General features: G+C 45.7%; 1 protein-coding gene across 4 annotated transcripts in view; it reads left to right on the forward strand.

Moving 5' to 3' along the window:
- Octalpha2R (alpha2-adrenergic-like octopamine receptor) overlaps positions 1 to 26,814 on the forward strand; it is a 743,760-nt gene that overhangs the window by 419,928 nt on the left and 297,018 nt on the right. The window contains exon 1 of one of the 4 annotated variants that reach the window (XM_050183529.3): positions 14,623 to 15,076. The exons of the other annotated variants lie outside the window; for them this stretch is intronic. The gene's annotated coding sequence lies outside the window, so the exon portion shown is untranslated. Of the gene's footprint in view, positions 1 to 14,622; positions 15,077 to 26,814 lie in introns of those variants that run through there. 4 annotated transcript variants of the gene reach the window in all.

Genomic DNA, 26,814 nt, shown 5'->3' on the forward strand with positions numbered 1-26,814 from the left:
ATTAAATACAAAGCGCTCGCGCGTGCGCGTGTGTGCGTAGAAAGCCTTGGCAGGTACGCCTGTACGTGCGCTCCTGCGTCTGTGTGTGCGTAGGAGTGGTCGCTTTTTTGGTTCTTTGATTTATAGAAAAGAAGCTTCGTTCAATGTTTCTGCCATCGACGCTTCATTTCGCAGAAGAGTGGGGAGGTGGAACTCGAAGGCATGTCATATATCTCGTTATTGCTCGGTATTTACTGCGTGGTAACTTCGCCTTTGATGCGTATTTTTGCATGAAACTGAAGTTCGATATGATAATGACAATTACTGGCGACTGTTGGCGCTACAGAATTCTGGGAAACCACGCATGTATGTATATATACTATATGTGAAACGCAAATATATAGCGTTTACTTTCTCAAACTGAAAATGAGTGAGCACTGAAGCGAATAAGCGAATTACGAGAGCGTGGCAGTGTCTTGGCGTTTCGCAGAAAAAGAACCTGGGTAAGAGATATTGAAAACACACAGACAGAACTTTGTTCTTCGTTTCTCTCTTTTTTTTTACCCGTTTGATGTGGCAAGATCACCGTGCGAAATTGAGAAAGTAGGAACCAGCCATTAGCAGATTACCACCGCCGTTTCAAGGAAAGGACGCCGCGCTCCATGGACATTACAAAACCTTAGCAAATATGACCATGACGCGAGTGCGTGGCAACTCGAGACATAGCTAAGAAAGCATTAAGTTGCAGTGCGTTACGTCTCCTTGAGTTACACGGGTATTGGGTACACTTTCGAACTTTTCTCTTTGACAACGATAACGCGTTTCCACGCTGCATGCTCAAATTATGTCGGTAAACATTGCAATGATCATTCTAGGGAAGACTCGGTGCTAAATTTCACCAAGTATGCACAATTTATGAAGTGTAAGTAAGTCGATCTCTCACTGGTCATTTCACGAAGATAGAAAAAAACAATTACTGGTGTGGTTTCCTTGCACTGTATAATTTCCATCTCATGCATTCTCAGAGAGTGAGTGCTTCGTAAGACGTCTTGCTCACTTGGCCATCGAATTTCCGTGCCTACTTGCGTCCGAGCGACAAAAACATCAGTTGCTATAGAAGCGGTTCTTGCAGCGCAAGAAGCTTTACATGGTATTTTTGTAAGTCTCTACTCACAGAATAAAGATGACGCATGGCTTCTCGAGTTTATAAGTACGCAGGCATGGTCTCGGATGCCAGGAGAGGAGGAGACAAAGGAGAGGAAAGACAGGGAGGTTAGCCAGTGTAAGTACCGGCTGGCTACCCTGTGCTGGGGAAAGGGGTAAAGGGAATAAAAAGAGAAAGAAGAAGAAGAGGAAAAAAATGGCCAGTGCGCAAAGTAAGCGTGGCAGGAAATCACTCTCTCCGTGCCTCTATTTTTACGTCTTTCTTTTTTTTTTTTAGTGACGGATGAGGTACCAGAAAGCGAGATCAACAAGAGACAAGAGCGAAAAGAAGCCGGATATATTCGAAGCGTATCCACGACTTTCAAACAACCTAGCTTCAAGCCTCCCGGCCATTTTCGGGTGCTGTGTCACCTACTCTGGCGCCTCGCGCACAATGAAAAAGAAAGAAAGAAAGAAAGAAAGAAAGAAAGAAAGAAAGAAAGAAAGAAAGAAAGAAAGAAAGAAAGAAAGGAAAAGCGCGAAACACAATTTCCGAGTTCACACACATGGACATGAAAGCGGCACCCATAGGAATGTGTGACGTGGCAAAAAGAAAGTTAAAACGCAAAATATGCATGTATACATGCAGAAAAAGTAATAAACAGTATACCTATGCTCCTTAAGCAAATCTGCCATGTATGCAAGGGCGTAGACCACGAAACGAAAGAAGAAATGCAAATTCTTAGGTGGCATGAACAGAGAAATAAGGCGAGTCCTGAGAAGTGAAAAAGAAAGGCAGCTGGAGAGGCTGAACGCTTACTAGAAGGGTACAGGGAAAGATTAAAAAAAAAATTGTGAAGCAGAAAGGCGTGCCTCTGGTGACGAAACCAAGCTCAATCTGTAATCGCGTTTGTTGGCTCGTTTTCTCTGCAGGCGTGTGGCTGTACGCGACGACCTGTTTTCCCCCTGGCTGCCCTTCGATCCGTCTGTTGATTTCCTTCTGGTTCGCTTGCTTGCTCAGGCCACGTCAAACGCGGCCGTCACGAACGAGTCGGCCCTCGCAGTGTGTCTGGACAGGGTGGCCGGCTGCCCGGGACCCCGATCATGGGCGGCATCGCTAGCTGGCGCGAAAGGCGGCGACGTGTCTGCGGTGTGTGCGTCGCGGGACGGCCGTGCATCGATTTTGTTGTCCACGAGCTAACCCTAACTTAGGCAGAGCAGTCAACTCACGCAATCATTTATTCTGTCCGCCATGCAACACATCAATCCAGCGTCGTCGTGCAGCTTTCGTAACCGAGTCGCAGTGTTCGAATTTAGAGGGCTCGAGTGCGGCATATAAACGGTCGTAGATTGCGAAGATTGACTGTTTTGCATTTCGTCATGTTGTGCGCAGCCATCTCGGAGGCGAGCATCACAGAACAGCTTTCGAAAAAAGAATTGTTTATCAACCGTTAGAAAGTCTCGTATGGGCGCTGTCAGCTAAGCTTGTCAGTGTACCGGGCTAAATGCAGGCTACAGCAGGCTTAAATTTCATGGCCCAGCGATTTATGGGGATGTGATGCACCGACTCACTTATCGATCATAAAGCTTTGTCAAAATTGGCCGAGCGACGTTCAACACATTGTTGATCCTGTCATTCAGTCGCCGCGCTTCTTCAGCGTCTTCTTTCTCGCGTGGCATAGCTACTACGAAACGCGTATTTTCTCTATGCGAACGAATCGTCTCTTCGACTCCTGTAAGTTCCATTCGATTTCCCGCCGGGCTAAACACTGCAGGTGAACAGCATACCAACTGCGTCACTGACTTTTCGCACGACTCAAATCTCCCTTCCGGTTCGCGCTATCGTGCTCCTTTACCCGATGGTCGAATCGACGCCGATCCACTGCTCTTTTCGACGTGCCGTCTTCCTTCCTTTCGTTGCCATTACGAAGCCAACACAGAGCAACGTCAAGGGCGAGGAGGAGGAAGGTGGGGGGGGGGGAGCTCCAGCGGAACGGTACGGTAGCCCAGACGGCGACGCGAATCCACCCGTTTTGTTCCTCGTGTCATCCCGCCTTCTTCCGCGTGGAAGGTTAGTCGGAAACTTTCTCCCCCCCCTCCCCCCCTGGCGCTCCCACGACTGTGGCGGTGGGTGCCCGCTTACGTGCCCGTTACGCGCGCTCGCCCTCGCTGCCCAGGGCCCTTTCACGGCGGCGTCAGTGTCAGTGTCAGCGCCGACGGCCCAGTGCTGAAAGGCGAGCCACCTCGGTTCCGACCAGTGGTCCCCCATCGTGCTACGTCGGCGGCACTGATGTCGGCTGACTGCGTCGTCACAGCCGCTTCGATGAAAGGCTTTCCCCCTGCTCGTCACCTAGCCTGGCGAAAAAATAAAATGCGGCACGAATGTAGGAATAGATGTGCAGAGATGGACGTCTGACCGTAGGGAATGAATGAGAGAGCAGTGCACAAGTGGGCTATTCAATCCGCAGTCGTGTTTGAAATGCATATACGCGTGGTGACACGCGCGACCACGTTGACTCAAGTGTGTGTCTGGGAAGTGTTGGCTGTAGAGCCGTGGTATATTGTCGCCACCAAGGCAGCCCGTTTATTCGAAGCGAAATCTAGCAAATTTAAGTATTTTAGCATAAATTTCGCTAAATGAAACAAAACAAAGTGGCGCTGCGTGATGCGATAAAGACAGAAAGAAAGATTCCAGTGGAGTACAGCTCGTCTACGTCTAATTAAGAGATTGGCCAGTTTAAATGAATATCCCGTTGAGAGTCTAATTTTATAAATATTGTAAGGAGCGAGAGATAAATGAGGTTAGAAAGTCGGGGAGCTTAACCTAAAGATAAGTATCTCGTTGGCTACCTTGGGCTAGGGAAGGGGAAATGGAACGATAAAGAAGGAAACAGAGCGAGAGAGAGAGGGAAAAGAACACACATAAAAGAATGCAGGAGTGTCACAACAGTCGCTCAACTAAGTCGCATTATCATATATATATATATATATATATATATATATATATATATATATATATATAATCGTGTATACGACGCGCGTGTGGTCTGTGTCTGGAGGCCCTTCGTCTTGATCCTCGGGCTCGATAAAAAGCCGGCCCCTACTGTTACCTCACAATGTATATTATATTAGGTATGATAAATGCGTTGAGTACAAATTCAACAGCGAAATGGAGATTTGGGTTAAATATAACTGTATGTTTACGGAACGGAAGCATGAGTGGAAGCGTTTCGCTTCCTTTGCTAGTGCTGACTAAGCAATCTACTCGAACTATACAGGGTGCGCCGGAAATGCGAGTTATATTAATCAGTGCATGGAATTTGACGGTTGCCTGTGTTATAGCAGCCACGTTAAAATTATCCTGTTATAGGAATAAACACCTATGTGTCACATTGGCTAAATGTTCTAACTCTTGTGTTATCTGTAGGAGAGATAGGACGCAGAGGCGTAAAAGTATTTCGTCTGGGCGAAGGCAAGGAACGTGACATACCCGCACATGCTACGCAAGAACGGAAAGTTCAAATATTTTGGTCTGCAAGTATGGGCGTGGGAAAGCGAACCGCTGCTCTATTTGAGAGAGACTCTACGTGAAACAAGCACTATTTCTGGGCGTACGTCTGTCCTCGTGTCTTCTGCAATTACAGCTCTGCTTTTTCCTGCTCTGTAACAAACCTGTGCCAAGCGCAGATGCTAGTCTACTAATGAAAGAACATCGAGTCGCATTTAATATAGAACCAAGTCGGGTCTCGTACAAATTCAAGTTCATCTTTCCGTCAGTAGCATGGCGTAAACGCCTTGTCGACAGAGAAAACATCGACGTCATCCCTGACAAAACCGCAGGTCGAACTGTAGAAAAAAAAAACGCTCAATCACGGTCCTTTATATGGGACCGTAATGAACATTTGAGATTCGTTGACTATTTTTTTGTACCTTCTTCGGTATTCTCTTAAACAGTAGAAAGAAAGTGCATGAATCAGCCAACTTTCTTCCTTCACGGGTAATCGGCTTGGCGCGGAAGTACGCGGTTGCGTCCTGATGGTGTGTTCTTTTCTACACGTCCCCTTTTACTGGTTGGTTAAGTTATTTCTCTTCCGCCTTGTCCTTCATTTCTTATTCCAAATACGCTTCAGTCGTCGCAGTGGTGAACGCGAGACGCAAAGAAATTAGTACATCAGAGCAAATCTCCGAGGGAATTGGCGCTTTGGAAATCTAATGCCATTGTTGCGAAGAGGAAGGAAGCGTCTGATGACCTGCTTTTTGATTATTTCTTTTTCTAGAGCAGACTATAACTCGACCCTTTCATCTCCGGTCCAAAAACACGTGCCGTTGCGAAGCTAATCTTCCCTGGTTCCTTCCGCCATTTCAAATTAACATGGGACGCACTCTTACAATGTAGCCTTTATTTAAACAATAAAGTATTTACCTAACGTGCCAACATGCTAATATCCGCAAATGAAACGTTATAGGCGAAGTATTCTTGTCTTGCTTCATCCGGTATTCGTCATTGAATAAGACACCGTGAGCGCAGTGCTGTTTATTGATCGGTAGGCTTTATATTCGGAGGAAAGCGCATGGACATGGTGCTGACAGATTTATAACTCAGTCTTATTTTGGCAATCTCTTCCATGCTACTTTAGGTTAGGCTAGTCTTCTACAGAGGGTGTTTCACATAACTTGGACTAAGGATTTAAAAGGCATGAGCCATTCCACTCTGTGAAGGTGGATGGCCAGCGAAGCTGTGTAGCACACGCCAAATAGGGGCGACATAATTTTAAACGACGGTACGAACACATTTATTGTCTTTATCGGTGGTCATCGTGACGACAGGCACGCACGCACAATTATTTTTATGCATCCGCGCTCATTCATGTTATACATTCGTTATATATATTCGTGTTTTCAGACAAAGAATTTGAGACTGCACCGACTGGTAGTGGGCCAGTACCATCAGCACCTCCGCAGAGGTAGGAGCAGTATGGGAACGCTAGCGTGATGAGCGGCAATAGAGCCAGCTGTCGAAGAAAACGATGACGACAAACGCGCGAGCAGTGACACGAGTGCGTTCGCGCGGTTACGCCGAGGAAGGAAGGAAGGAAGGAAGGAAAGAGACAAGTAGAAGGCAGGGAGGTTAACCAGAATAACGTCCGGTTGGCTACCCTACACCGGGGAAATGGGAAAGGGGAACAAAGATAACAGGGAGAGAGAGAGAGAGAGAGAGAGAGAGAGGGAGGGAGGAAACTGCGGTGAATTCGCTGACGTGTGTGGTCCTACAGAAATTGCATTAATATCACAGATGGTCGCACGAGCCCGTCGTCCTTAAGAAGCACAACACCACCTTCGCCGCTTTATGGGCCGACGGGCGATGGGGGCGGTGTTCCAGCAGCACCTGCACAGAAAGCGTTCGATTGTCCAGTTTTTGGAAAGCTTTGGCAAGTTCTTGTCTCTCTGGGGTGTATCGTGGACAGTGGCATAGCAGGTGGTCGATGTTTTTTTCGGTGCCACAGACCTCGCGTGCTGCACTGTCAGTCATTCAAATTAAAGTAGAATATGCCTTTATGAAAGCAACTCCTAACTAAAGGCGACAGAGAAGCGTAGCTTCACGTCGAGGAAGTCCGATTGGAGGTCGAGGAAGTCCGATTGGAGGTCGCCGAGGGGCACCAACAAGCCAGCTGTTGTTAAAGCCCCTGGAAAGAAACTTCAGCTGCGGTTGGAAACGACGGCGTACGCGCGAGCAGTGGTGTCGCAGTGATTGGTTTTGTAGGACTGCCACCATTGGCAAAGAAATATTGTTGCCAGCGGGGACGTGTGTCACGTTCAACATTTTACTCGTGACAGAGATTATATGTTGCTTAAGACGCTACGCGAACTTTGTCCGGGATTTCCGCTTGCCTGTGTTCGTACGTTGCTCACCGTTATCTGAGCGCTTCTCAAACATGACTTCTCCATCATAAAGACGCATGGGTCGAGAAGCTTACGTCAGTAATCTTTTACAGCACATAGCTAGTAACACTACTTATACCGCCACAGCTGTGGCTGCCTTATATCGCTGGATTTAGAGCAGGCTGTAGTGCGAAACAAAAGCTATTGTAAGGGAAACAAGTGATTATCGGTTCAATATCCCACTTCTTAAGTCTGTCTTTGTTAACGTGTGTGTGTGTGCGTGTGTGTGCGTGCGTGTGTGTGTGTGTGTGTGTGTGTGTGTGTGTGTGTGTGTGTGTGTGTGTGTGTGTGTGTGTGTGTGTGTGTGTGTGTGTGTGTGTGTGTGTGTGTGTGTGTGTGTGTGTGTGTGTGTGTGTGTGTGTGTGTGTGTGTGTGTGTGTGTGTGTGTGTGTGTGTGTGTGTGTGTGTGTGTGTGTGTGTGTGTGTGTGTGTGTGTGTGTGTGTGTGTGTGTGTGTGTGTGTGTGTGTGTGTGTGTGTGTGTGTGTGTGTGTGTGTGTGTGTGTGTGTGTGTGTGTGTGTGTGTGTGTGTGTGTGTGTGTGTGTGTGTGTGTGTGTGTGTGTGTGTGTGTGTGTGTGTGTGTGTGTGTGTGTGTGTGTGTGTGTGTGTGTGTGTGTGTGTGTGTGTGTGTGTGTGTGTGTGTGTGTGTGTGTGTGTGTGTGTGTGTGTGTGTGTGTGTGTGTGTGTGTGTGTGTGTGTGTGTGTGTGTGTGTGTGTGTGTGTGTGTGTGTGTGTGTGTGTGTGTGTGTGTGTGTGTGTGTGTGTGTGTGTGTGTGTGTGTGTGTGTGTGTGTGTGTGTGTGTGTGTGTGTGTGTGTGTGTGTGTGTGTGTGTGTTTACGTGCGCGTGTGTGTGTGTGTGTGTGTGTGTGTGTAAACAAACGATCATAATGGGCCATATCCTAAGCAATAACTGCTGTTCGCAGTAAATTATTCACATTAGCGGACAGTGAGCCAGAGTCATCTAGATTATGAGATCGGCAGTGAACATATCCAATCATCAACAGACAGTAATAGAAACTGACCCTGGCAACCTTTAACATCCGAACTCTGTCGAGTGAGATTAGCTTAGCAGGACTCTTTGAAGACCTATCAGACATTGTATGAGATATCATTGTCCTTAGTGAGATTAGAAGAACTGGTGAGGCTTATACAGTGCTGACTAACGGCGATGTCCTCTGCTATTGAGGTCTCCCAGATAAGAAGCAAAACAGAGTAGGATTTCTAATTCATAAGGTCACGATGATGATGAAGTAGATCAGTTTTATGAAGATGTTCAATTGGCGCTGAGAAAAGTGCAAACTCAGTATACTGTAGGAATGGGCGAATTAATGCAAAAGTGGGTAAAAAGCAGGCTGGTAAACAAGCAATTAGCAACTACGGCGTCGATACTAGGAATGCTAGAGGAGATATGCTGGTAGAATTAGCAGAAAAGAATAAGCGGCGAATAATGAACACCTTTTTCAGGAAGCGTAGCAACAGGAAGTGGACCTGGAAAAGTTCGAATGGTGAAACAAGAAATGAAATTGATTTCGTACTTTCTGTTGATCCCAGCATAGTGCAGGATGTAGAAGTGATAGGTAGGGTAAAGTGCAGTAATCATAGGTTAGTGAGGGCGAAGGTTCACCTCAATTTGAAGAAAGAAAGAATAAAATTGGTCACGAAGAAACAGCTGAACGTAGAGGCAGTAAGGGTAAAAGCAGACAAATTCAGGCGGGTACTTGCAAACAAATATTCAGCCTTAGAACAGAGAGATGATGACATAGCGGTAATGAATGAAACCGTAACTAGGCTGGCTTCAGAGGCAGCGATTGAAGTTGGAGTCAAGGCACCAATGCAACTAGTAGGCAAGCTCGCCCAAGTGACAAAGGATCTAATAAAGAAACGACAAAGAATAAAAGTGTCCAACTGAAGAGGTAGATAAAATTCGCGGAATTGTCAAAACTGACCAACAAGACGAAAATTAGGGATATTCCATATTATAACGTGAGAAAGACTGAATAAGCAGTTAAAAATGGACGCAACATGAAATAAGTTAGAAGGAAACTTGGCATAAGACAAACCAAGATGTATGCACTAAAAGGTAAGCAGGGTAATATGATCAGCAATCTTGAAAGTACAGTAAAAGCAGCCGAAGAATTCTATACTCACCTGTACAGTACCCAGAGGAGACAGGATACCTCCATTCGAAGCAGTAATGAACAGGATACAGAAACTCCTCCTGTAACTAGCGATGAGGTCAGGAGGACCTTGCTAGACATGAAACGGGGGAAAGCAGCAGTGGAAGATAGAATAATAGTCGATTTATTCAAAGATGGAGGAGACATAATGCTTGGAAAACGGGCGGCTCTCTATACGAAGCGTCTATCGACTTCAAGTGTCCCAGAAAACTGGAAGAATGCAAAGAATATACTAATCCACAAGAAGGGAGACGTTAAAGAATTGAAAAATTATAGGCCCATTAGCTTACGCCCAGTATTATATAAAATATTCACCAAGATAATTTGCAATAGAATGAAAGCAACACTGGACTTTAGCCAACCAAGAGAACAGGCTGGCTTCAGCAAGGGATGCTCTACAATGGATCACATACATGTCATTAATCAGGTAATCGAAAATCCGCGGACTACAGTCAGCCTCTCTGTATGGCTTTCGTAGATGACGACAAGGCATTTGATTCAGTAGAAATACCAGCAGTCATAGAGACATTACGTAATGAAGGAGTACAGACCACTTACGTAAACATTGCTCAAACAGCAAACACTGTAACCTGAACTCTTCACTTCAGACCTGAAGCAAGGAACGAACCTCGTCCTCCCCGCACCCCTCCCCCTCCCCCCGCTCAAAAAAAAAAGAAATACAGAAAAGCAAGAAAAACATTAAGCAATAGATGTTAAAGGCACTTCACCCGACTCGTACGGGATCATTCTAAAGTATCAGCGCGTTTCTTTGAATCATTATTAAGAAAAATATCATGTACACTCTTTGTGAAAAGTATAAGGGCTACGCTGCTTACGACTGCCATGCTGACTAAAGGCTGTTTGAGGGCGTTCGTGCGTTATGCCATGAGTTCCAATTCACGTGGCAATGAAAAGAACTCTCGTATTCACCATCGAAGGATCTCGAGTCATAAGAGCGCCGCGCAAATAGCACCACGCAGCCGAACGACTTAATATAGTGAAAGCAGGCAATCATTTGAAGTAGCCTGTAGACATTTTACAAGGGCTGTGCACGCTGACATAACTTGAACCTCCTATTTTTTTCGGGAGCCGGAGCCAAGTTTGTTACCTTTGTTGCGCAGATCCTGTGGTTCGAATGTACAAAACTTCTGTAGCTTCTGTGTAGCACATGATGCAGTGGATGCAATACCTAAGTCTAGCGCTGAAGCCTTGATACATTCCCACGTGACATGAACCAATGTGTTGAATAAACAAATCTGAGGAAGGTAGCGCTGGGCAGAGTTAAATAAACGCTGTCACTAGGGGCCGCATTTCGCATTGATTGTGCCGAGTCTGGAAAAGTATCAATTCAAAACGTCCCATCGAAACATGAGCACGAAATCCTGCAGCTTACACTTTGATGCTCCATAATCTGTGCGAGGTACTGGTAATAGTCGCCCCCCCCCCCCCCTCCTTTTTTTTGTTCTTTTGCATTCTTGCAACAATGCCCGTGTCAGTGCCTTCATAATTGTTTTTTTTTTTCTTTTTTGCTATTGCATCTGAAGCTTCTGACAGCAGTTAACCCCTCCTTTCACTCTGAATGCGCTTACGCGAATTTAGGCTGGCTTATTGATTCCTACTAAACTTTACTGAAACGGAGTCTAGAAAACAGAACTAGGAGATAATGTTCGGACTGTGTTTCTTGCGATGGAGAGCTCGCGTCTTCTGCGAATGGGTGGTACATTTCGCAATTACCCCCGCCTTCTAGAATATCTTATTCCTTTACTTCGTTTACTTTTTATGTGCCCGCATTGGTATAACATAATTTACAAGACAAATCTGCCAAAGATCATGCGCACGCATTTCGCTCTCGTCAGGGATAGAAAACAGTAAAAAACAAAGAGGGGGGGGGGGGTTGATAGTCGAAAGACATGAAGTGATTGCGCAACCACGAAATAATGAAGCTGAAGTTTACCGCGCCCGCAGAGCACTGATTGTGAAACGCACGTTCATTCACCGTTACGAAAAATGCCACTAACTCAAGAAGAAAGGCTTACGTTTCTCCTTTTTATCTCTTTTACGACGTCATTTTCATTCTGCCTCACAAATGCTGAATCAATACCGAAATCTGCACTCCATAATCATTATCGAATATTCTCCTTTCCAGTCTTGAGGAATGAGTCGATTTTGACCCTTATGAACTTTATTTCCTTTTTCCTTATCTGTTAAAGCTTGCTAAGAAGCGCGGGTGCTTCTGGCCTTATTTAAAACCTTAACAGCAGCCATCCGCAGCTTCCTTTTCTTTCAGTCTTCTTGCGCAAGTTTCCCGTGAGGCAGTCAGCGTACGATGCGCAATAAAGACCATAAGGGAACCGATCCATTCCTTTAAATTAATAAACGCCTCTTCAGTGCTCCGTTGAAGGCACGTTTTTAAATAGACGGCGAGGGAACTGCGTTCAGAACGGCGCGCTCTAGGCATGCCAGCCTGAAGCATTCAAACGTCTGCCTGGTTTTGCGAGGGATGCTATACCGAGCCTTCATGATCCCTCTGAATGTTTAACGACGGCTCCAATCCGCTGTAGGTCTAACTGTGAGACCAGTTAGGGGATACTATTTAGGCAACACTAGTTAGGGTGTAGTTATGAAGTAGGTGCCTGCTCGAGGCACGTTGCCTTTCATCTTTCGCACATTACTTTACTTGTAACTCGCATGTCCTCGCATACTCCCGAGAGCGGGAACACAGGCATGAAGCGCAGAAATGCTCGTCTACGTCGATATAGTGCACGTTGAGGAACCCCGCGATTGATTCGGTCTCTCATAAGTACACTCGTGTACTTTTCAGCAAGTTGCATACTCCGTCAGCGCGAAGTGCAGTTCAAGTGCTGGATGCTCTTAATCCAGTGCTCGCAAGTCTTGAGTAAGCCCCATAGCTCACCCGCAGCTTCCTATTCACGCAACGCTCACTGCTTCCTTGGTCATTCCAGTTGTCATCAACGCAGATCACCATCTATGGAACTCCATTTTGGTGTCACGGTGCTTCACTGCACACACAGTCAACACTTCCTCCTTCTTTTCTCATTTCTATTCCCTCATTCCCTCACCCCCAGGGTAGCGTAGCAAACCGGACGCTCGTCTGGTTGACCTCTCTGCCTTTTATTTCTTTGCTCTCTCTCTCTCTCTCTCCGGGCTGTCAAAATTATTCCGGAGTCCCCCCCACTACGGCATGCGTGATAACTATATCGTGTTTCTGGCATGTCGACCTTCCCCCTTCCCCTAATTTAAGTGCTAATGTATTAATGGCAACAGTACCCTTCCGGTGGTCAATGAGCTTTATAGGTGAGGGATATATAGGTGAGGTGTAATACAGGGGAGGGATTATTCGTGAAATACCAGATTACTTTTCTTAACAGACACAAGATAGCACTCATAATGTCTTTGTGTTCTCCTGTGTTTGGCGTGCTCTTTTATTATTATTATTATTATTATGTGCCTTCTGGAAAAGCAGTTAGTCTATCTCAAACTGCAAATTACTAACTGAATAATGAACCTGCTTGTGTTAACCAATATCCGAGGGAGTATGTCTACACAACGCGATGTATTAGAAATGAAAATTAATGATACGAGCCTGCATGTTGTTTCTTTTTACACGTTCAGGCGATTACGAGAAAAATAAATGTTTCGCAGTATTTCTTCGACCATCTGCTCCAATATTTTTATTCTGCTGTCTTACATTCGCGCGAACTTGTAAAGTGACTGCTCTGAGCATGACTGTCGAGATTCAGGCTGCATCACAATTCCCTCGACAACAGATAAAGAGTGCTAATACCGCGCATTGTTGTAGATAAAATAACAGCAATCGGCGTGGTGTGCACCATTCAGGGCCTGAGAAAAAAATTCGAATGGGTTGCCCGCTGATGTTTCAACGACGCCACTAGAAGGAGGGAATAGCAGTGCAATATTATTGTTTTTCATGTGCATTACATGCAGGTGATTACTGAAAAATTATTGTAAAAGGAGGCGTCGTCTTTATTTTTGTTTTTTTTTTTGTTTTTTTAGTGTCAAGTCAAATAATTTCATAAACACCGCTCTTCCACTGGTATCACCGGTGGCTTCCCGTCGACGATAAGGACATGGGAGCTAGCCCGAACGAAAAGCTAAATGCTGAGACCAAATTAAGCGGAGCTCGAGGGTTCCTACATCATTATAATGTCATAATTAATCGTTAAAAACGATGCTCTTTAATGGTCTGCTGCCGTGTGTGCCTCGTGTCATGGCCATCATGACGAGTGCTTTCAGCTTCTATTTCTTCGAAACCCGGCTAAGCGGAATCCTGTACGGACACCTTCATACGCGCCAGTACTGGACACATTACGTAAAAGGAACATGTGGTATTCGATGTAAGCTAAATGTTAAAATCAATAGGCATGTCACCAACTTTAGCGTAGGGAAAAGAAGCACTTTATTCCCTTGATACCTAAAGCGTGGTTTGCCCTTAGAAGAGTATGCTTGCAAAAAAGCACGCTTTGCAGGGGCAGTTATTGCCTGACAATAATTTGATCAGTCTCGGTCCTCCCTGTTCCAGTTTCCGTCACGTGTATAGCTGCTTCCAATTTCTTTCACCCTTCTATTCCCATTTTCCCTTCCCCCAGCGCAGGGTAGCCAACCAGACGCTTTTCTGGTTAACACTCCTGCTCCTACCATTTTTGTCCCCCCCTCTCTCTCTCTTGCAGATCTTATAACGATCTGTGAGCAGTTTATGGAGTGTGAAATACGATACTGCCTGCGCGCGTGCATAATGATAATAATAAACATCGGTCAAAATGCATGGTTAATTTTGACCGTGCGAATATGTTGGTTTTCTTTCTCAGTGCGAGGTATTAGTGGATCACTTTTGTTCCTGTACATATGCTGCATTTCTCTGACTGCACGGGTCACATTTGCATGCGGAAGCCTGCGCCCATTGCCACCTGTTTAGCGTGCGATAAGAGCAAAGAAATAAAAGAAACCAAGTGGAGTTGTTCTTGCCTTGTCTTTCTGAGCCCGGGAGATTTCACTGCCGAGAGAGCGCAGCAGAGGAAGATCAAAGCGGGAGAAACGGGGACACGTTTGTCCCCTTCGTCACTAGCCTCTCCCGCGATGACGCGGGTTCCTCGCGGCGCCTTGCCTATGCCGTCAGAATGAGGGACGAAAGCTGCGAGAACGGAGCAAGGGGAAGGGAAAGTTCAGCGGCAGAGAAGTGCGTGGATCGGTTCACAGATGGCGCCAAGCGGTCCCGGGACCGGAAGCAACGCGGAGCGGTGACGTCAACGAAATGGGGGTGTGGCGATCGCTCCGCCGCCGCCGTCCCTTCCTCCTCTCCCACCCAGACCCACGGCGGGCGGTGGGTTCGAGGTACAGGGCCCGGCGGTGGGGCGGCAGCCGTTTTTTGCGCGGCAAACCTCGAGGCGCGAACAAGCATCGCCATTCCGCCCTGCTGCTGCAGCCGCGGACGACGGTGGTAGCCCGTCGTCGCCGCGCTGTCTCCTTTCGCCGTCAAACTGCAGCAAGCAACCACCGGCGAAGCGCGTGCCGGAAGTGACGTGCACAGTGTAGCAGGGCAAGAAAACAAGGCGTTGACATCACGTCCGCTCGTGCAGCCTTTTTGCCCGGAAGTTCCAATTCTCTCTCCCCGTGGCTGAGACTTCAACCTCGTTCCTCGTAGGCCGCTACTGTCAGCACTGGATTAAGTTTTAATACTTAAGTGTCTTGTCTCCGGCCTGTCTTGATATGTGCGTTCGCCAGAAGCAAGCACGCTCGGGAAGCAATCAACTGCGTGCACTGTCGACATTCGGAATCATCAACTGCTGTGAAATTGCGAGGTAAGCTAAATCTTTTCCCATTCCTTGGGATTCGTGAACGCGGTGCTGCGTCACTCTTGCGGCGGTAATTCGTGTGCAAGGATCTACCGTTAGCACCTGAGCATTCCGTTGGGTTTGTGAGAACTAGTAAGCGGTCAAAGCGTTGCAAATGCGTATTCTGCAGACGGCTGCGTATCAGCTGTGTAATGGTGCTATGTTGACCCATGTACCTGCATTCAAGTGATCCTTCTAGAGTATGCTCCTATAATAACGTTTTCTCTTAAGCACTTTCTCAATGAAAAACTGCTGCTAGAGAGTCAATCGTGTCCATGCCTCCGGATTTGTGATTGCACGACCACTTCTTACGAGGTTTTTGCATCCTTGAACAACGACACTTCAGTATCGTAGTCACGCAATATTTGTGGCCAGTATTAAGTAACGCATCTGTACTTAACCGACACAGGTCAACAACAACGTCAAATGGTTACTTTACTGCACCCCAGTATCCACCATCTATTTAAAGAAGCAGCCAGAGAAAGACAACCACATTCTGTATCATGATGCCACATCTACGAATACCTTTCAATGACTTCGTATATGCCATGCCAGCTTCACTCATGCACATAGTTACAGAATAAATTGGTGATATTATATTACATTTAGTATGCTTCAGTCTTTCCACTTCGTTTGCTGCTGTTCTTTTATCAGAAAGAAAATTACTTTCGTTTTCGTCTTTTACGCGCGCACTGTAGTGGAAGTCTCCAGATCCATTTTTGACCGCCTGGGGGTGTTTTGCACCAAAATCGAAGTGCACAGGCGCTCTTGCATCTCATTCCTATTGAAATATGATCGGGGCGGCTCACATCAAACCCAAGATGTCATTTTATCAAATGCACCAGCAGATATCGTGAGCATGCCGTGTTTGCTGCAAAAGGCCTTTGTTATTCAAGTGCAGCTCTTCTTGTATTCGGTGGAGGGGATAACTTTAAAAGCGTATATTGCGCCCGCAAGAGCTTACAAAAAAAACACATTATGTCATCGAATATGTTACGAGAAAACAATACGAGTTACTCTTGTTTTTTTCACTCGTCATTTCCTGAATTCCCGAACTCATATTTTCGATATTTGTCTTATTACCATTGTTCCGCTGTGTCACTTTCACAGTGGGAAAAATCACAAAAAGAAAGTCAAGAGCATTACCAACAATGCGAAATATGGCTATGGGTGACAACACAGTGGAACTCAAGGAAAAAGAAAACACTACCAGTGCAGTTTCGAACACGCTATTTCCCGTTCTGTAAAAGTGTTGAGCGTTGGGATGCAGCTCGGTAAAATAGAGGTGCTACCTTCCGCTCGCTCGGTATTTACTGCGATGCTTTGCAATATAAACGTGCGTTGATACTTTAGATTAATGTTTCCTTAATATTTCCCCAGAAATCCCCAAATTTCCCGAATTGTATTCCTATCGGGCGCATGCTGACTTAAACTCCACGCAGTTTCTGTAAGATCGCCGAGATATCTTGGATAGTTAGTAAGCTCTACACAAGCGAATTGCGGCTTTGCATTTCAGCGAAATCTTTCTGTCGCCATCACCATGTGCAAATACAGAACAAGAACAGGAAGATAGCAACCATATTGCTGTAGAGCCTAAGCCGTTGTTAAGAAACGTGAGCTGTGTATTGATAAACAAGAAAAGAAAAAGAAACTTTTCTTCAAGCTCCAACCACTAACTTTGACTAGTGGTGAACCAAAAAAGTCAGCGACAATAATTTTTAAAAATAAAAAAAAATGAAGAATGAAAGAACAAGCCAATGCAAGTTACGCGAGGAGCAAGCGATCACCTCTCGCACGCGTTACGTAAGAGCGGAATCGATAACCCAGGGCGTTCCCGGAACGGCCGGATCAGAGTACTTTAAAGAGTGCAACGCCATGTGACCTGTCCACGAACGTGAGGGCCACTACGCGGTCGATGCAGAAAGGTAACTGACAGACATGCGTATACACATGCGTAACTCACGGACGTACGCATACGCACATGTTTCGACGGTTAAACTTCAACTTGCGTCCTGCATTGATGTTTGCATTTGTACTTACGGTCTTATTTATTGCCTAATACGTTTGTCTTTCATCCGCCTCATTCTTCGTTCTTTTTTTTCTTTTTTTGCTCTCTTTGCTCTCTCGTCAGCTCCTCCCATCCGCTCCCCGCGAAGCACTGAATAATAGATGTCTCCGAAGAAACCGAATCAGTCCGTGTCGTGCTTTAAGTTCCCCTGTGACAAAATGTTTCGCGGCTTCCTAGATAAGGCTCGCAAAGGGAAAGACTGGCACTGCGTTTTGTGTCTGTCGTCGCTGCTTCCTCTCTCTTCCTTCTTTTTTTTTTTTTAGTCGTTGAATTGCCGTGGGCATTACTCAGAGCGCACGTCTTCGAAGCTTCGCCGCTTCACAAAAGAAACGGAAGTATTTGCATGCCAGAAAAAGAAAGTAAAACATATTCCAAGATTGCTATTTTTTTTTCCTTTCAATTTTGTTTAATACCTGATTTCGTACTATTCCGTGATCTTCTTTTTTCCTTTTTTATTTACTTAGTATGTGAACTCGAAAAAGGAAATCTGGTGTTTCACGCGCCAGAACCAGCATCTGATTACGAGTCTGGCCATGTGAACTTAGACCAACTGAGGTTCTCTAACGTGTGCCTAAATCTACCTTTACGTACAGAAGCGTTCTTGGATTTTGGACAGGAGTGTTCTAATCTACATACAGAAGCTTTCTTGGATTTGGTCCCGATTGAAATGTGACTGCCGCAGCTTGAATAGAACCCTCGACCTCGGCAGTGCTACGCCATAGCCACGAGTTGTGAGCTCACCGAACAGAAACATACGCAGAACCTCTCAGTTTACAGTGCCAAGTGAATGGTGGGTGGTGCGCGGTTTGCTATACCATAAAAATTATCGGGGCTCAGGTTGCTGACCCAAAAGGGCGCTGTTTTTAACCTGTGCAGGAACTGGATACACACAGCTGCCTGCTGTGGGCGTTTTATGTCACCTCAATAACAGTTTCTTTTTCATAGACCTGGCCGGTTCGTGCTCTATTTTAGTATTTCTGCCAATTTGGGCACATTTTCTGTATTTTCGTCAGCGTTCCTTGCGATTTTCATTGAATTTGAATACAATTTGAGTTTTGTTGTATTTCTATCTACGTACCATAGACAAAAACTGTGCAGGACAGAATCGCCTTGTCTCCATAGCAACGCAGATTAACACATCAAATCACTTTCTAAATGATGCCATGGTGGTTATCATGTTCCTTCATTGTAAGCCAATCAGTTGGTCTATTTTTATTTTTCCTTTGGACGCACAGTGTTCTTTTTTTATTATTGCCACGTACCTTACTGCCTTCCTAATCGACTTTACAAGAAGGCGAATAGAATCCAATACTAGTTATTTAGGCTAACTTCCAGCGCAATTGTTCAAGAGGGGTGTACCTCTTCAAGAAAGGTCTCAATCCACTCGTTTTACTTGAAACCAGCCTCAGTGACTGCCGGGTACCGGGCTGAGAAGATACAATGTCCAAAATGAGGTGCTGCAATTAACGCTAACGAACGTCCAACCTCGTCAGACGCGGCACGTAAAGCAGACACCTAAGTCAGGCCACCGCTTCTACCCTCGCGGCAACCACTCGGTCACAAGCTGCAGTCCGGTGACTTTCAGCCAACGCAGCCTAGTAACCGAAGCCCATTATTTGGTTCGTGCGCGATGTACCGCGATATAGGCATCGTAAAGCTTCCGTAGACAACCCGGTGCTCTCGAAAGGGGCGAAAAAAAGTGACAGCGCTGCCGTTCCGCACTGCTCCGACTGCCGAGATCGAAGATGTGCGTCGGCGTGCTGCTCTCTTTTAATAAAGCACGCCAGCCAGCCTCGCCGCTGCGTACTGTCTACACAATAGAGAACAGGCGGTGGCGGGATGCGAGAAAAGAATGTAAACTATGCCGTGCCGACCGGTCTTCTTTATTATTTTTTCCCCTTTCCCTTTGGCTCTTTTCGTTGACTCGTCTTCGTCGTGTCTCTGGCTGCCCTTCCATGCAGCCAGCCCACCCGCCATTTTGGGTCAAAACAAGCAATCAGTGGCGCGCGCCCTTATAACACGCTTCCCGAAATAGGCCGCTTTGGCTTATGCTGCAAACGTCAGCGTGTACGACGCGCCCAGATTGTCTGCAGGGAGCGGCGTGCTTCGGCGCACGCGAACTCTGTCGGCAGTGCTGCGCGCGCGCTTTGTTAACAAAAGATCAAAGGAGGGTCCCCGACCGTACGGTAGCAGTGCAGCAGATACGTCGCAAATGGGAGGCGCACGATGTTCTTGTACCGGCTAGCCGACTCGGGAAAAGGGGGTCTGCATACTTGTCAGGAGAAAGCAAAGTGTGCGTGACTGGGACTGGTGCGTGCGAGCGGGAGTTCAGTGGTCTTAAAGGCTGCGTGGTATATATATATCAAAGGCTCGATGCTCGCTCGAGTCACAACTACACATGAAGCCGACAGACACGGCAGCCGATCAAGACGTGACGGCAACGAAACCATTCAATTAATAGAACAGCGTTATGCGTTTCGTTGCCTGCTGTAGTCTTGTGCTCTTCCTCGAGGAACCTCATGGCCCGTCTGAGTGAAAAATCCCATTTGTCATTTCATCCGCGTCACAACGCTTTATGATTTCTGTTCTTCGTTATTGATTTCTAGCTCGTGCTCATTGATTTCTTCATTCGGTTGGTCATATATGCGCATCCGTACTTCAACCATGCTTATTCTGGTTTTCGCCGTTAGAATTATCAGCCGTAGCCACTGCCAAAGAGCATTCCCGGGAAAATCTACTCCAATAATTAAAAAAAAGAGAAAGTCACCACCAGTTTATTTCAGGACAATAATAAAAGGTTTGCTTGCGCATATAAATGGAGTTGTCAGATATTTATGTGGCAGAAAACTTTATTGTCGAAAAGAACTTAAGCAATAAAAGCTATGAGAATCGGCCGCCGCACGATGCCGACACCGAGGCGATGCTTCGCAAGGCGCCCGTTCACGTGTCTACGACAAGAAAATAATTATAAGCTCGCACCAAATTGCAACACAGGTGGCAGAGATACAGAGGTCAAAGAATTGCACTTGTGGGACACAACTATAATGGTAGACTACAAGTGATAAAGAGAGTACTTGAGGACAAGAACTGCATTTACTGGGCTCATAATACCTGGACCTGCGCCCTTATGCGAGTGTCGGGGCACTTACGTGGTTATCTGCTAACGATCACAGAGTCTTTCGTAAATATCTCAGAGCTTCGAAAAATCCATTCACACGTAAGAATAGTAAAAATAAAACGAATTTGTCACACTAAAAAAACAAAACAATAGGAAAAGTGCCTATAATTAAATTTCAGTTGGTGCGAGAATAGTGCTACCACGATGAGTGCATTTGGCGGGAAGAAAACGCAGACGATAACGTAGTTCGAGAGTTTTAATGACAGCTCAGATATCGCAGATCTCGAACGTGGCTACTGCTGGCAGGGATATCAATAAAAGAAAGAACAAATAAGTGATTGAGAAACACTGGGGAGAGCGCAGATGACTGCTGCAAGACTAAGTTAAAAACAAGAACAGATAAAGTAGCCGCTCAGTGTGACATTATGAAAGATAAAAGAGAAAGACAGGCTTCGGCAGGGGCAGCGATAAGGCCAAGAGATGGTGCACAAAAGATGAACCGGCGAAAGGCAAAGTGAATCCGTGTGTCGCACTTGATCGCTTAAAGCGGCCAGGCTTCGTCGGGCGGGTTCTTCGTGATTTAATTAGGCCCGTGTCGAACCTGGAGGGGAGGGCTGGATCGCTGGGACTGAGGGGAGAGTGGGAAATGGGAGGTATATATACATTAAGGGGGAGGGAGGGGGGTGCTCTGGAAGAAATCTCGCCGAAGAAGCCGAGAGAAATTATGACGTCGAAGAAGGGGAAGGGCTTCTTAGCCGTGGAAATTTGCGCTTAAAAATTCGAGGCTGCGGGCAACGGCGCCCCCATGAGCTGTGTATTTGGATCGTCCCGAAATGTGATCGAAGTGGAGAACGGAAAAGTCTTTGATGCGCACCTTCTCTTCCGGTCGTTCGCCTTTCTTTTCTTCTTTGTCCTTCTCCTCCGCCGTTCTTCCCTCCTTTGCCGTTAAAACGTTTGCCAAAATCGTTAACCCGGCCTGCTTTTGTTTGAACACTGTCCCTTGGCGGCTAACGCTTAGCTTTGAGATACGTAGTGCTACACTTTCTTTCTTTCTTTCTTTCTTTCTTTCTTTCTTTCTTTCTTTCTTTCTTTCTTTCTTTCTTTCTTTCTTGCTTGCTTGCTTGCTTGCTTGCTTGCTTGCTTGCTTGCTTGCTTGATTTCTCCTTTGTGTGTCCAGTGATTCTGAAGAATCACGTGTGTGCGCTGAAGTGGAGATTTCTGTCGTGCCTTCTTTGTCTTAGATCGAACGTGACTCGAGACTCGCTCTTTCACGAATTCCCGTGCGTCATCATCGGCGGGATACCAGCCGTTACATAAGAGACGCTACCTTATTTCCATGAGACACAAGTTACTACAGAGAGTACCGAGGCGTTTGGTGTGGTTTACAAAACAGTAAAAATAAACACCCATTTTGTAAAGAGAGAGAGAGGGGGGGGTGAAGAGGAGCCAAATAAAGGAGAAAGGTAGGGACGTTATCCGGAATGAAAAATCCGATTTGCTACCGGAAAATAGCTAGAAAGATACGAAGAAAACCGAAATAGACGCGCAGAGCACAAACACACAAACTCAGCCGACCACGATCATCATACATGTACACAGCAGATGATCACTGCAGTAATTAAGAGTCCCTGTATTTCTCTATTTCATTTTTCCCTCTAGGCACTCTGGCGAATGGATATAAAGAAAGAGAAATAAAAGACATGCGAAAAATATTCACTTGTTTTCAGCACGAGCCATGGCCTGTGGGCAGTCGTACTGATGTTTCAATAAATAGCGAGGCACAGTATTGAGGAGTGTCGCTTCAGCATAATTGGAGGGGTGCTAGCTGTTGGTAAACAGCTAAACGTCTGATATCAGATCATACGATGCTCGACATTACGGGATTGCTCCCTGTTTTAAAAAAAAGGAAGCTTATGTCATTTTTTTTGCCATTTCCTGCCCTCTGATTCTCTAAACATCACACGCACTTCGCTTTCTGAAATTCGAAACAATAGGACCAGTTAAGGCCATTTTTACGCGAACAGCGCAGTGTGCTGCAATTGTAATTGGGGTCTCAGAAGGCTGCGGCTCATCTTCACGTTACTCCTGTCCATCTTGCGCTCGGGCGAGACACCCGCGCTATTCAGATTGTAAGCTGCATCCTTGCATGTTTACGAAAATCCTCTATCAGCGGCGAGCTTGGTCGTTGGCTCAATAATTTAAACACTAACTCCCGTTCTTTTGCAATGAAAGCATCACTGCGAAAACAAAATAAAAGGCACGCCGAATAACACTAAGAGCTGGGTAGTTTGTTGTGGATCCAGCGTTCGAAAAAAAAATACAGAGCTAAGGACACGCACACAGACCTAGTAGACGATGGCACAAGCAAGGACTCGTAGCTGAGGGTCTGTTCCGGAAGCAACAAATATAGAAGTTTAGAAAATAACAACTCAGGGACTCAGCGCACATTTCTTTTTTTTTTTAGTCATACCTGTTGTTTCTGGGGTAAACCTTCAGTTGCGAGTCAGTGCCTGTGTGGTCGTCTTCTGAGTCGTTGGCCATGTCTTTTGTACTATTTTCGGAAACACTAATGCCGTATAAGAAAAACAAAGCTAGCAAGCGTATAAAATCACTGTAGGTCTCATGGTCTAGTCGATATGCACCGCTTTCCTGGGATTAGCTGATCGCGAGATGGCACGATTGTGCGATGGTAGGTGTAATGTTACTGAGGGAGTCGAAAAGGTCAAATATATCCAGTCCTGTGTCAGTCAGTTTTGTAGACCTCGTCTTCGTGAATCTCAAAGCATCGACAAGTATGTCCTGTACCTCCATTCTCACGGCGCAGCGTCAAGCGTTGGGGCGTGGGAACATGTAAAAAACACCTGGAGCTTAGGGACGTGCGAATTTAGCCCTTTATCCGTAGGCATACTGCTGTAACTGCTACGTTCTTATTTGCTTTTCTTGGCATTATTTTGAAGCTGTGCCACCCTTATTAATATTCTGCCCTTATTACTAAAGCGCTTCTTAGCACCGACAGCCAAGTTGTTCTAGCAGGCGGGAAGCTAATTAGAAGCACACATTCGCAAATGCTTCAATTTTACTTGTGCTTGTCTAGATTTTCTTTTTATTTTGCCCCTCATTCTCGCTTTAATTTTTTTTTAAACAGGCACATAAGAGGCAAATAAGCGGCCCACAGGCAGTAATCTGATACTTTGAAAATTTTCATTATGCAAACTTCGTTCAGTCTGCTTTCGACCAGTGTACGAAAGCACCCTGGGCGCTTCGTGATAAGCTTATAAAATGATATTTTTGTGTGTGTGTGTAATGAAATAAGACGTCAAAATCAAGTTCTCAATGTTCTCCGATGTCAGTTACTGGATCCCGAGGAAAACATTATTTGTCGGCGAAAAAAAGAAAACAAAGTTTGAAGCACTTTCCGGCTGCCACGTCAGCGTACTCGAGGCTTGACGGTAATTGGGGCTTGCATCAAGTGATGACATTTGCATAATTTGCATACACAAAAGCAGCATCGGTAAGACTGGCGCACAGCTTTTCGTGGTACTAAGACAAAAGCGTAACAAATTTTGGGGTAAAGAATCACCTTCGAAATTTTTCGCTTGGTCTGAATTATCATTTCAAGTTCTCATGTTTCGCCTGTTTTTTAACGTCTCTCCAAGCGTCACGTTGCAATTTGCATAGTCTCTTTTGTTTTACCACGTGACCCTTGCGCAATTTCATGGGGCGCTTCAGATTGCAATATCTGACGGGTATTTCACAATGAAAGTGTGACTGGTGCGATTTGGGTCAACAGCAAAAAATATGGCTCAGCTTCTAGTTTTCTTTTCGGTCTTGCCAAACTACCAGATACGGGAGTGCGCGTTTATTTTCGTGCGCACTTGGTTAAGGATAAACTCGACTCGTTAACTGGGACATATTGCAAGGCCGTACCTTCATGCTGAACAATTCAAAACCTTGTTTTCAGCTCTGCGTGAGTAACTATGACTCGTAGTTGCAGTTTAATCAGCGTGGTAGGAATTTAAAAAGGCGTAGGGTATGTATATCGTATTGACGACAGTCGCAAAGATTGGGCTTAACCTCACAAAGCCCAACGTATCATTTTGTATGCGCACAGTTCGAAAGCCTAAAATTCCGATTCAAACGCGATAAACTTAACCAAAAAACACGTAGTACCGTTTTAGATGCGCTATATAGCGTTGATTATGTTGTGGATATTTAAGCAAATTCTAACTAATTATTTTTATTCCACTTCAGTGAATACTTAACTAACATTGAATTTTTTTGTACGAACGTATTTTCCTTGTCTAGAAATGATAGCAAACAAGGTATTCTCATTTTCCGTGATGCAGAATAGTGTTGCGGGATTTCTGTGGCGAAGGTTCTCACTGCTACAGTGATCACACGCAGCATTGGCTGCCATCCTAATATGGAAGGCGAAAGACTTCGTGAAGGTTACTCCAAGCCGCACCCGACAAAGCATGGTTGCCTATCAACGGCATAGTCCGGATGGAATGCAAAGGTGCAGTGAATATTCCAGGTGGCGCAGACGGTTGTGTTGAAAACATGGCGCGCTGTAGTACGGTCTCTATCTTTTTGTCTGTAGCTCAAGTTACACACTTGGGATGCGTCACTGTAGCACGTCGCCTTCAACGGCGAGGAATCGCACGGAGCCCTTCGTGTCCTGCTTGTGGACACTGCGTCGAAAGAATTGAATACCTACCTACTGTTGGAATGGCCAAGCTTTGAACAGTTGGCGCTGTGTGCTGCTGGGCAAGTTCCAGTAGCGCGACTTTGCTCGAAGCGCGCCCAGCGATCTCTCCAAAAGGTCGGGCTTCAACTCGGTGCAAGGCTCACAAAGTTGTAATAGAACTATTGTCAATCGCAAGACCAGACTCTCGTCCGGAGTCTGATAAAGGGAATATGATGTGTTGTGGTGTGCTCTCCTCTTCTTTTCACTTTATTTTCTGAGTCTTCAAGCTGTTGGGCGCCATGTCTCTTAAAGCAGACAATTGCTAGCCAACGTCCCTTTCTCTATGCGAGGTGTTTATATGCTTCCACGAATGATGATGGTAATAGTTATTATTATTATTATTATTATTATTATTATTATTATTATTATTATTATTATTATTATTATTATTATTATTATTATTATTCACAGACAATGTATATTGGCAAACAGAAAGAGGAAAGGTGGGGAGATTAACCAGACGCAAGCATCCCGTTTGCTACTCTGCACGGGAGTTGGTAGTTAAAAAGGAGGGAGGAGGTGGAGAAGTCAAGAAAACTATAGTAACTGCTGTAGGCATTCAGAGCATAGAAAGTCTAAAAATTTTTCCTGTTTGTTATTTTATCTTCTAGTTCTTTTTTTAATTTTGTTTTGTTTTTCTTCCATAAGATGTCACCCGGTGCTCTATCGGGTTCAGAGAACGGGTGCCCAGAGAAGGGAAGCGCAGTCGATGGTCGCAGAGAACGAGGTGGTGTGATGAAATAGAAACGTTTACACGCATAAGACGGGGTCAGTTGGTGCAAGACAGGGGTAATTTGTCTGGCAGTTGACATAAATAGACTGGCGATCACGACTACAGGCGATCACTGAGTCCGGTGGATCGCGAAAAAGCTCAGTATTGCTTTCACGGTCTTCGAGTAACTTCTCTGTTGTAAAATTATCCCTGACGACAGAGGTCGGTCGTCAACTGCTTGAGCACAGCGTTGAGCGACCATCTGTGCGCACATACCCAGGAATTTCGACCTGTGCCCCGGCGGTCGTCTGTCACCACAACTTCACCGCAATGCGCGAGCGTAACTCAAAGGGCAGCATATTTAGAAGGGATATTTGAAAAGGACGCCCGAATTTGAGCAACTTTACATTAGCAACGTCGAGAGAGCGTGCTCTTCAAATAACAAGCGTAATTAGGTACTTATTCGCAACTTCCATACTGCGTTATGGCAGTGTTTTAATCCTTCCCAAATACTGCCATAACTCAGCAAACATGTTGTGGCTAAGTACCGTAAATACGCATGTTACTGAAAGGGTGTACCCTCCAGAATTTGCTAAGCGAAAGTCATTGAAATTCTTGTGCCCAACAGAAATATCATTTTTCGACGATATGCCCGTTGAGTTACGTTCAATCACTGCAGAGAAGTTCTACAGACATCTACAGACATCTTTGTCTTCACCACAGTGGTCACAGGCTGCGTTCGTGGCCATTTTTATGCAATGACTTGAGGAGAAGGAGGAAAGAAACACAGACGGCAAGGACGTTAACCAGAAATGCGTCTGGTTGGCTAGTCTTGAAGTAACGCAGAAGCTGTGAGAAGTGGCGGGCTGCGGGTTAATTTTCACCGCCCGAGTTCTTTGCCGCGCACTTCAATATCGGCAGGCGAGCGCATCCTTCTTTTTTTTTTTGCATTCCACCTCCCTTATAATGCGGCCCACACCACCAGGAACCGAACCGACAACCTTGTGCTCAGGTGTACAATGTCATGCCGACGGAGTCATCGCGGTGTGAAACACACGTC

This window comes from Dermacentor andersoni, chromosome 4 (genome assembly GCF_023375885.2).
Source record: "Dermacentor andersoni chromosome 4, qqDerAnde1_hic_scaffold, whole genome shotgun sequence".
NCBI lineage: Eukaryota > Metazoa > Arthropoda > Arachnida > Ixodida > Ixodidae > Dermacentor > Dermacentor andersoni.